The following is an 11,731-nucleotide window of genomic DNA, read 5'->3' as shown; positions in this document are numbered from 1 at the left end:
TCCCTTGCCACAGCAGAATCATGCCCTCTAGGGTCTCTCTATTCCTCTGCAGTCCCCTGGCCCTCCAGGTATCACTTATGGCAGTCTTGCTCTGTCACCCTCGGACAGTTGGCCCTTGCACCCATCATCCATGTGTGACCCTCAGTGAGACCAGCAGACACGTGCTGCAGAGGGAGACCAGCAGACAAAACTTCCTTTAAGTTAAAAGACTGAAAAACAATGCAAGTTTATTTATAGTAACATTGCCACAAGCATCTTCTTTGACTACCTGAGAGCTGCTACAAAAGGGGATGGCTTGATGGAGTTTTTAAAGGCACAAACCTCAATTGTCTTTACTCCTGGGGTATTTTTGCTATGTGAGAAATTATCCTGTTCTTGTTTTTTAGAGCAAGCAAGGATAAGTGAGATTACAGAAGCAGAATGAGCATCTGGCTAATATTTTAAAATAACAATTATACAGTATGGAACAATTTTGAGAAATGATCCAGGTGGCTCTGGGATCAGTCTTCCCTTTAGATTGCTATTGAGACTCAAATGCTGAGGGTCATGACTTAGGGTTGTAGTCCAGACATCCTGTGGTTAATAATCCTTAGGCTGAGACTCCAATGTTTTTCTTTCTTCACACAACTTAGTTTGACACTCAGTTTGAAATGGAGCTAGTTTTTAACCACTACATGAGTAAACAGACCCAATTTCTGATTTTAGAGTAGCCAGCGTGGGGGTCAGGCAGGTGGGCTCAGCATTTGCACACAGAAGGCTGTAGACAGCCTTCAACACAGGCTGCTGATTTCTTACCCCTCATGCAAAAGGCTGTTAAAACTAGGTCCTGTGTGGCCAGGAGAATATGAAGTCGGCAGTTGTGATAGCTCCTAACAGAACCCTCACTAGTCAGTAGTACTGATGTCTCTAGTTCAAATTCTCAATTTATTCACGTTTGATGACATAAGCAAATGGAGACTTAAGTGAACAGTATCTTTAGAAATTAGGCCTTACTGTCAAGTTGTAAAAGTTTAACAACAGCATAAGTAATAAAATATGATATTTGGGTGGTGTACTATGTGACTTCTTTAGGAACAACTCAATAAGGTGTAGCATATTCCTAGTCCTGGAAATTTGATTTTATAGCATATGATATCTAACTGGAAGTACTGTCTTCCCCATCACATAGTAACCATCTTTAAACATTTTATATATGTGCATATTTCAGGAAACTTCTAGAGTTCCAGTTATCAATAGAGCTTTTCCACCTTGCTGTTTTAGTCAATATTCTATTGCTGTATAAAGACACCATAACCATAACAACTCTTATAAAAGAAAGCATTTAATTGCAGCTTGCTTACACTTTCAGAGGCTTAGTCCATTATCAGTATGGTGGGAAGCATGGTGGCATGCAGGCAGACATGGTGCTGGAGGAGCTGAAAGTTCTACATCTACACCAGCATGGAGCAGGAATAGAGAGTCACTGGGTCTGGACCCCCAGTGACACACTTCCTCTAACAAAGCTGCACCTACTCCAATAAGACTATACCTCCTAATCCTTTCAAAAATGCCACTTCCTGATGTCAAATATAAAATTATATTAGCCTATGGGGGCCATTCTTATTCAAATGACCACACTTCCCATATACCTTCCTTTACTTTGCCCACCCACCTACCTCCTCCATTGAATCTTCCCTTATCCTGTTGTAACACTGATATAGATATGAATAATTTGCATTAGTATAGATTTTGCTTTATTGATAGAGATTTACTGTCAATTTTGTTATATGTATAAATGTTTCTGATGTAACTTTTACTTGATAACTTTTGTTATATGTAATTTCGCTATGTTAAGGTTAAAGCCTTCCTTTTTTTGTTTAAACAGAAAAAGGGGAAGTGATGTGGGAGTGTCATATATCAATCTGTTGATTTCATTGGCTAAGCAATAAAGAAACTGCTAGGCCCATTGGATAGGCCCACCCTTAGGTGGGTGGAGTAAACAGAACAGAATGCCGGGAGGAAGAGGAAGTGAGGTCAGACTCGACAGCTCTCCTCTCCGGAGCAGACGCGAGAGAGACGCCATGCTACCTGCTCCAGGGAAGACGCACGCTATGAAGCTCTGACCCAGGATGGACTTAGGCTAGAATCTTCCCGGTAAGCGCACCTAGGGGCGCTACACAGATGGTTAGAAATGGGCCAGAGCAGTGTTTAAAAGAATACAGTGTCCGTGTAATTATTTGGGGCATAAGCTAGCCGGGCAGGGCAGGCGGCTGGGGTTTTGGGGTCGCAGCCCCGCACCGCCCATATTACTACACTTTATTCAATTTTCTGTTTTTTTAAGAGCCCGTACCCTACCAACCCCTTCGTAGATACCTGGCCTCTGTTTATATCCTAAATGAAACACATTTAAAGATAGCATCCATGTATAAAGTGGGAAAAAACACATTGTTTGTCTGTTTTGGTCTTGGTCACCTCACTTAGTAGGATTTTTTTCAATCCATTATTTACCTGCAAATTTTATAATTACATTTTGTTTTCACAGCTGAATAATATCCCATTGTATAAATGGATTATATTTCCATTATCCCTTCCTCTCTTGATAGACATCTAAACTGTTTCCACTTTCTGGAGAGAAAAGCAGTGAACATTGGTGTGCTGATGCAGGTGAGGCTCTTTGTATGTATGTCCAAGAGTTGTAGAGCTGGATTCAGAGGTATATCTATTTTCAACCCTGAGAAGCCTCCTCACTGATTCAGTAGTGGCTGTACCAGTTTACACTCCCACCAGCAATGAATAAGTGTTCCTCTTTCCCCACATCCTCAGAGGCATGCGCTATCATTTCTTTCTTTCATCTGGGCCATTATGGATGGTATAAGATGAAACCTCCAGGTAGTTACAGTTTTTGTTTCCGTGGTGGTTAAGGATGTCAAACCATCTGCTCTATTCACATGCAGTGAACATATATACATACATACAGTGACACACCCATACATGTGAAGTAAAACAACAAATCTTTACAAAATAGTTGAAACAAAAAAAAATGGGACTGGGATGGCAATAAGGCTCTGCAAGTAAAGGTGCTTGTAGCCTGACAACCTGAGTTTGGTCCTCAGAACATTCATGATAAAAGGAAAGAACAAACTCCAGCAAGTTGTTCTTTGTCCTCCAGGACACACCCCTCCAATAAATAAATAAAAATTACCAAACTGCCCAAATCAGTAAAATTCTAACAATGACAAAAACAAATAAATAAATAAACCATTGAAAATTGTGGATCAGATGATCAAATTTCTCTCCCATACCACCTTAAACTGCCCAGAAATCCCTGCAAATCTATTGTCATTTCTTTCTGGGTACTTCCAGAGATTTTTGTTGTTATCGATGTTTTTAATAATTTATTTACTTATATTTAATGTGCATTTGTGTTTTGCCTGCATAAACGTTTGGGTAAAGGTGTTGGATTCCCTGAAACTGGAATTACAGACAGTTTTGAGCAGCCATATGTGTGCTGGGAATTGAACCTGGGTCCTCTGGAAGAGAAGCCAGTGTTCTTATCTGCTGAGCTAAGTCTCCAGGCCTTTTTTATTGTTTGAGACAGGATCTCACTCTGGCCCAGGCTGGCTCCAGAATGATCCTCCTCTCTCAGCCTGCCAAATACTGGGATTCTAGGCTTGACCCAATATAGAGAATTTTTTTTCAAGTAAATAAACGTCGCTAGCATACAAGTTCAAGACTCAGGAAGGAGAAGACAGGTTAAGGCATAACCAGCTTAACTTCTTAGTCACACAGAAGGGATCCCCAAATCTTCTAAAATAGACAAAGAAGAGAAAAATCAATGTGAATGTCTGTACATGAACACGGGACTGAGCAGATAGATGGGTCAGTAAATAAAGGTGCTTGCCACTAAGTCTGATGACCTGAGTTCAGTCCTCAGAACCCTCACGGCAGAAGGAAAAACTGACTCCAGTTGTCTCCTGACCTCTACACACATGCACTCACACACACACATGCCATAGTGGGATGTGGCCCATGAATTTAATCCCAGTTCACAGGAGGCAAAGGCAGGTGATACTCTGTGAGTTTGAGGCCAGCCTGATCTACAGGGTGAGCTCCAGGACAGCCAGGGCTCCATAGAGAAACCCCATCTCAGAAAGGCAAAAGAAAAAGAAAAAAGAAAAATATGACCTAGAATAGTCCACAACACTACGAGGATGAACCTGTCTGACTAGTGAAGGAGGTCAAGGATGCCTCTTAGATGGTCTTCATCTGGGTGGTCAGCTTACCCCAAGTATCTTTGGCAGGAGATAAGATCCCAGAATTCACCAACCTTGTGACAGGACTATGGTTCCTCAAGACTACAGAGAATTCCAGGTTAAAGGAATGATATTCCTAGAAGTTACAACCAGGGTGTGATGGTGAATACCTCTGAATTGCAGTACTTGGGAGACAGAGGCAGGTGCATCTCTTTGAGCTTGAGGCCAGCCTGCTCTACATAGCAAGTCCAAAGCCCACTAGGGCTACATAATAAGACTCTGAAACAAAGAAAGGAAGTTAGAACCAGATGGACTTTATGATACAGACCTAAAACTCAGCATTTGGTAGGTGATATCAGAAAGATCAAGAGATCAAGACTGTGCTCAGCTATATAGTGAGTTTGAGGACACTATGATTATACAAGATACTAACTGAAAAATAAAAGCAAAACTCTAAATCAAACAATACAAACCAAAAGCATCTCCTTGCCATATATGTGTCTCAAGGTATGGGGACCTACAGACAAGAGACACGCATACTTACAGACAGAAAGTCAATTCTTTTTCATTTTTACAAAGTGATCACAGTTTCCAAGCTACCTCATGTTATCAGGTGGATATTGCAACAAGGCATGGAATGCTGGTGATATGGCAGGCCCAGTATCAACAGATTTACTGGTGTCATCTCAGTGCAACCTCTAAAAGACCTGTAATATGGTTACCATTATTATGCCCATTGTACAGAATGGGGAACAGAGGCTCAGGGGAAATGAAATAACTCATAGACAACAGTGCTATGAACTGTAGGAGGGCAGGATTCAAATTCAGGTCTTCTTGGCTCTCAGCCCCACATGCTAAGTGTTTGGACTGCCCACTATACAGCCTCCAGCAGGCGTTACTGCCTTGCTCCTCACTCTTTATGACTTCTCCCTGTTAGTGAATTAGTCGTGTGTTGACACTTCTAGTCTCAGTCTAGTGGGGTGTTTATTTAACTGATGGATGTTGCTCCCCATTTGAAGTATATACGAACATACCTTTATATTTATGAATATATATTATATAATATCAATATATTAGTGAATATGTATTATATATATTTCTACTCTCCCTAAATAATTAAACAAATATTATTATTATTTCAAATACCTATCAGTAGAGTAGATCTTCACACATTCATTATATGAAAGTTTATTTTAAAATGTCAAAATAGAGGACTAGAGAGATGGCTCAGAGGTTAAGAGAATTGCCTGCTCTTCCAAAGGTCCTGAGTTCAATTCTCAGCAATCACATGGTGGCTCACAACCATCTGTAATGGGGTCTGGTGTTTTCTGGCCAGCAGGCAGACACTCAAATAGAATATTGTATACATAATAAATAAATAAATAAACAAACAAATAAATAAATATTTTTAAATGTCAAAATAGAGAAATAAATGTTTATAAAAATGAAAAAATTATAGACAGCTAAAAACTGTCTGTAACTCCAATTCCAGAGGATCTGACAGTCTCACAGTGGCCTACATGAAGGCAAAACACCAATACATATAAAATAAAAAAAAATAATTAAATTTTTGTAGGAGCCAGTGGGGACAGGAGCACCACAAGAAATCCCACAGAACTAACTAACCTGGGATCACAGTGGCTCACAGAGACTGAACCACCATCAAGAGAGCATGCATGGGACTGACCTAGGCCCTCTGTACACATGTTACAGTTGTGTAACTTGTGTTCTTGTGGGACTCCTAACAGTGGGTGCAGGGCCCGTCTCTGTTGCTTGATTTTGGGACCCATTCTTCCTACAGGATTGCTGCATCCATCCTTAATAGAAGAGGACATGCCTAATCTCGCCACTACTTGATAGAATATGTCTGGCAGGTATCCATATGAAGTCCACCTTTTTCTGAGGAGTAAAAAGAGGAGGAGGAATGGATGGGGAGTGAGAGCAGTGGAGGTAGGAGGGAGTTACTGAGAAAAGAGGAGGGAGGGGAAATTTTGGTTGGGATGTAAAAATAAAAAATAATAAAAATAAACTCATGCCCAAAAAGGAGAATATCAATTGTTATCATACTTAAACTTGAGGTATTAAAAGAATGGCCCTCTAGGGACATTGGCACTTATTGTAATTTTTTTATAATGTGTTTGCAGTTGTATAGAACTAGTTAAATAAAATTAGGCATAATTTTGATCAGATCTAATACATAATGTATTTGCCTTCTTCTTGGAATAGTTATATCATGTTTAGGCATTATTATGACCTGATATTCACCCACCTGAAATAAATAAGTGTAATTCCCAAATTGTTTGAGCTCTTGCTGCTCTTGCAGAAGGCTGAATTTCAGTTCCCAGCATCTATATGGCGGAACATAATAATTTGTAACTTCAGTTCTGTGAGATTCAATGCTCTCTCTGGCCTCCAAGAGTACCTACATTCATGCGCACACACAGCCCTTCCACCCACCAAAAACAAAACAAAAGACCACAGCATCTTGGGTCTTCTCCTTCTTGATGTAGTCCATCTCTGTTTTTTACATCACTGCTTGTCTTAATCAGAGCACCTCGAGAATCCAATCCCCACTTCTTGTCTTCATGTATTTCATGTATACTCCCTCAGGTAACATACTCTCAGACACACACACACAAATGAAAATAAATTTTGTGGTTGAGAAGATGGTATAAAAATTATAACAAATACTTATTAAAAAGCCCTAGGAAACCAAGGATGAAAGCCATTGTCATGGGAGTCTCCAGATGTGCATTGCTAAAGTTCCCTGGCATCTTGCAGGTGAATGCTGAAACAGTGAAGTCCTGCATCTGCACATCAGGCTAAACAGGCAGCTATCATCAGTGAGATCCAGAACGGCATGAGCATTAACAGTAGGCATGTGATGCCGCTCTCCAACCTTATGACCTACAAAGTGCAATGAAGGGGAGGTTCCAAGATGCCGAATCTTGAAGTTCACTGTCCACATACCTGGGAGTGTCTATGGCATATAAACTGTACCACTGTGTGAATTGACCTGGACAGAATGTAAGGTGTCACCACCAAAAGCCAAATTGAAGTGACAGGCTCAGACATTCTAGTAAGTTCCCAGTGTGACAACTGTAACACAGCCAGTTGAAACATGGCTTTTGCCCATATCCTAAATCTTATCCCATAGGAAAACTTACCATCACCAAAAATCAAGATACATATGGTGACCTAGGGTCTTAGTCCCTTAACCCATTTCCGGTGCTGCTTTCATAGCCATTTCCAGAGAGTATGGCTGAGGGTGTAGGTCAGTGGTAGACTGCCTGCCTAGCATAGATGGGGTTTGATCTTTATCAACACACACACACAACACACACACACACACACACACACACACACTACCTTGCTCTCTATTGGAAGTTTAGGGGAATCTAAATTTAGGGTGTCTGATTCTTGGTAAATATCACTCCCAGCATCAAAACATTATACCATGTGTGACAGTAGGAGCCCCGAGGACTGGGTGTTTTCAAGTGTATTCTAGTCTGATTTTTTAAATGCATATACCACTTCACTGTACCTGACATGCAGGTTTTCTGTTTTTGCTGTTGCTGTGTACATGTAGGTGCATATTCATGTGGATACCCCTCCATGTATGTAGAGGCCAGATGTTAGTCAGTCTTGGGTGTTGTTCCTCATGAACCATTGGCCTTTTTATAATAACTTTATTAGCATATATTAATTATGAATAACATAAATTTCATTCTCATCTTTTATGTATGTATGTGACACGCTTTTGTAGTAGTGATCTTTCTTTACCTTCTGTTGTAGGAGCTGCGGTGGGCTGCGTTCCTGCCCAGCTCCACACGGCTGGCTTTACCCGAAATAATTACACAGAAACTGTATTCTTTTAAATACCTCTTGGCCCATTATATCTAGCCTTTTTTCGGCTAACTCTCGCACCTGGACTAGCCCATTTCTTATAATCTATGTAGCCCACGAGCTGGCTTACCAGGAATGATCTTAACCTGCATCTGCCTGGAATGGGAGAATCATGGTGACTCCCTGACTCAGCTTCTTTCTCCCAGCCTTCTGTTCTGTTTACTCCACCCACCTAAGGGTGGGCCTATCAAATGGGCCTAGCAGTTTATTGCTTAACCAATGAAATCAACAGATTGATATATGACATTCCCGCATCAACCTTCACTTATTCACTCACTCCTATTCATCCCCTCTCTCTTCCCAACTAGTTCTTCTGTTTTCGTGTCTTTTATTTTTCCAGTAACATTTCAAAATGTATTTCCATAGCACTTCAGTGAATGACATCAGGGCTGCTGTCAAGAACATGGGTGTGGAAGGGTTGTGTACAGGAACATGAGTACCTTACTAGTGTTTACACCATTGAAGACAATGCCTGACCATGCCCCCATCATGAAGCCCCGCCTTACGTGATAAGATGTTGACAGGACAGGTCTTCTGAGGGTCTTGTGCATGTTTGGCACAATTGATAGGTAACACTCTCCATGTCCTTGGTAACTCTATTGCATCACTGACCATGAGGCTGCACTGATAACCATCAGCCTTTGTGGTACCATGAACAGCTGCTTGGTTGGTTTTGTTGATTCTGGTGTTGGGACATCTGCTACTTTGGTTTGGAACTTCTGAGAGTGGCTTGGGACCCATGCTTCTGGGCATCTCCCCTGATATGGGATGAAGTCCTGGGTATTATCAGGTTTGGCCTGGCCTTGATACAATTTATGATGTGGTATCCTCCTTTTTTTAAATTTATTTATTAAAGATTTCTGCCTCCTCCCCACCACCGCCTCCCATTTCTTTCCCCCTCCCTCGATCAAGTCCCCCTCCCTCGTCATCCCTAAGAGCAATCAGGGTTCCCTGCCCTGTGGGAAGTCCAAGGACCTCCCACCTCCTTCCAGGTCTAGTAAGGTGAGCATCCAAACTGTCTAGGCTCCCACAAAGCCAGTACGTGCAGTAGGATCAAAAACCCATTGCCATTGTTCTTGAGTTCTCAGTAGTCCTCATTGTCTGCTATGTTCAACAAGTCCGGTTTTATCCCATGCTTTTTCGGACCCAGGCCAGCTTGGCAGTTTCTCAGGAAATTCGGGATCAACCTTCCCCTGGACCCAGCAATACCACTCTTGGGAATATACCCCAGAGAGGCCCTATCATACAACAAAAGTATATGCTCAACTATGTTCATAGCAGCATTGTTTGTAATAGCCAGTGTAGCGGCGTAAACGAATGCAGACAGTTTGTAAAAATATATATAGTTTTAATGTAGAAATAGACTTACAGAACCACCGTTCCCGCGGAGACCAGGAAAGTAGAAGAGGAAGCTCTGAGCACGCTCGCCAAATTTATAGGCAGACATTAGCCCGAGGCGAACACGCCCCCTAAGGGGCGGGACTTATCCCTACATCTCCCCTTTTTGTCTAAATAAGACAGAACTAAACCAAATACAACTACATACAATAACAACAAATAATAAATATAACAAACAATATTGAGAACAAAAGCTTTGCTAAACATTCTATCTCAAGGAGTCCAAATAATGTAAAGAGTAACTACAATTATATAATCTTCAACTCAGTCAAAGATCTGAGAAGGGAATAAACACTACTCAACAAACGAGATATATCCAAAATGTGCAACAATTGACAGACAACTGACTACCTGGGCAATCACCCAAAGTCTCGTTTGCAATGTTGAGTCAACCAATTTTGGCTAAGGCCTAACATAACTGACATACCATTATTAAAGGCAAGGAACTTTTCAAAACTATCTTACCCTGTCTTGGCAGGATATGACAGTCCTGTTTTATCTTTTGATGCACGCTCTGTATCTGTGTCAGTGGTTGAGGTATAGGCATTTCTTTGCCCAAAGGCCAGTTCTGCCAAATAGAAAGGCTCCAGGTGGAGTGTCTTTGGTGCTCAACATTCTCTCGGGAATGGAGTGGTGTTGCCAGGAGCAATTGTGTCTCACTATCACGAAACTCTGAGTTAGATTAAAGGCCATTTTCTACAGCTCTTTGAAGAGGTTGAAGATTATCTATCTATACTGAGTATAATCTCTATATATCTAAAGAACCTGATTAGTCTGATTATAAATGACAAACTTAGATGACTATTTATCTATATAATTCTCAATATCTATCTAACTTAAAGACTAAGACAATAAACAACTGTGTAACAAATGAGGATAATGACCTCCAAATATAAACACTGTACAAATATACATTGCAATATGGTAAATATATATCAATGCACAAACATTATATAAGTATCTTAATCAGAGGTAGAAATGTACATTGCAATATGGTAAATGTATACAATATATATATCAATACAATATATGTCAATACATAAAAATGTTTTAAACAGACATAGAAACATGCATGCATACAATAGTCAATATAATTTAACTTTGTTTCAATATACAAGAATTGATACCAATATATTTGTCTAAAAGCAGTAACTCACAATTATAAATCTATAATCCCATCATTCCCTCTTTTTTTTTTTTTTCAAAATGATCCCTGAGCTTATAAAATTCCTCCCCCAACCTCCCAACCCCTAAATGATGTCCCTAAACCCAGGGGTAAACTTTACTGGGAGAGGGGACGTCGTCCTCTAGAATTACTTCCAGCTGTCATGGGGGCGACGTTCTTTCTGGGGGATCCTGTGAAAGTAAAATGATGGTTAAATTTCAAGATCAATGTCTTTTAAAATTGCAAATAGTCTCTGAGTATTTTGTGGAGGTCTGGCCAGAATGTTGTGCAAGATGTGCACCATTTCAGCTAACCAAGTTGGGATCGTCTTGTGCAGCTGGTATCCAAAACAGGTCTTGTAGTAGCGCTATCAGTATCATGACGTCATCTCAACCAGGTAGAGTTGTTGTTGTGGGGCCCCATCTTCTTCCTGGAAACTTCAAATGTCACTTTGGGAAAAACTCATTGTTCATTGTGAAAAACTTAAACATTAATCATATAGACATATATATACATACATATATATATTCAATAAAAGGCATGATATATATATTCAATGAAAAGTATGATAGATATGAAGAAAAGCAAGGATGTTTTCTAAACTCGTATTTCTTTCTGTCCCATATCATGGCTCTTGACATGAGACAGAAACTCCAGAAACTCTGGGTTTTTCTCTTACTAACAGGCTTGGAATTGGAGAGGGACTGAGCCAGAGTCCAACTTCAAAACCAGCTCTATATATTTATAAAGAAATGTTTAATAAGATATATAAATAAAAATTAATACTTACAAAATGTGTCCATCCATCAGTAATTAAATATTCAGGGTCCCTCAATTTCTTTGAAGATGAGTATTTTCCTGTGGAGATAAGAAAAGAACCCTGCCTCCAACCTATCTGTATTTCTTACCATCAGTATGTTCGCCATCCTTATGAAAGAATTGTTATTTATCTTTTCCAAGTGGCTTCTCTTCTTCAAACCGAACCTTTATTAATTTTGATGGTATCCACAATTTTTCCTCACCTGTGGAG

Source organism: Microtus pennsylvanicus, chromosome 9 (genome assembly GCF_037038515.1).
Source record: "Microtus pennsylvanicus isolate mMicPen1 chromosome 9, mMicPen1.hap1, whole genome shotgun sequence".
NCBI lineage: Eukaryota > Metazoa > Chordata > Mammalia > Rodentia > Cricetidae > Microtus > Microtus pennsylvanicus.
This window is presented reverse-complemented; position numbering follows the sequence as displayed.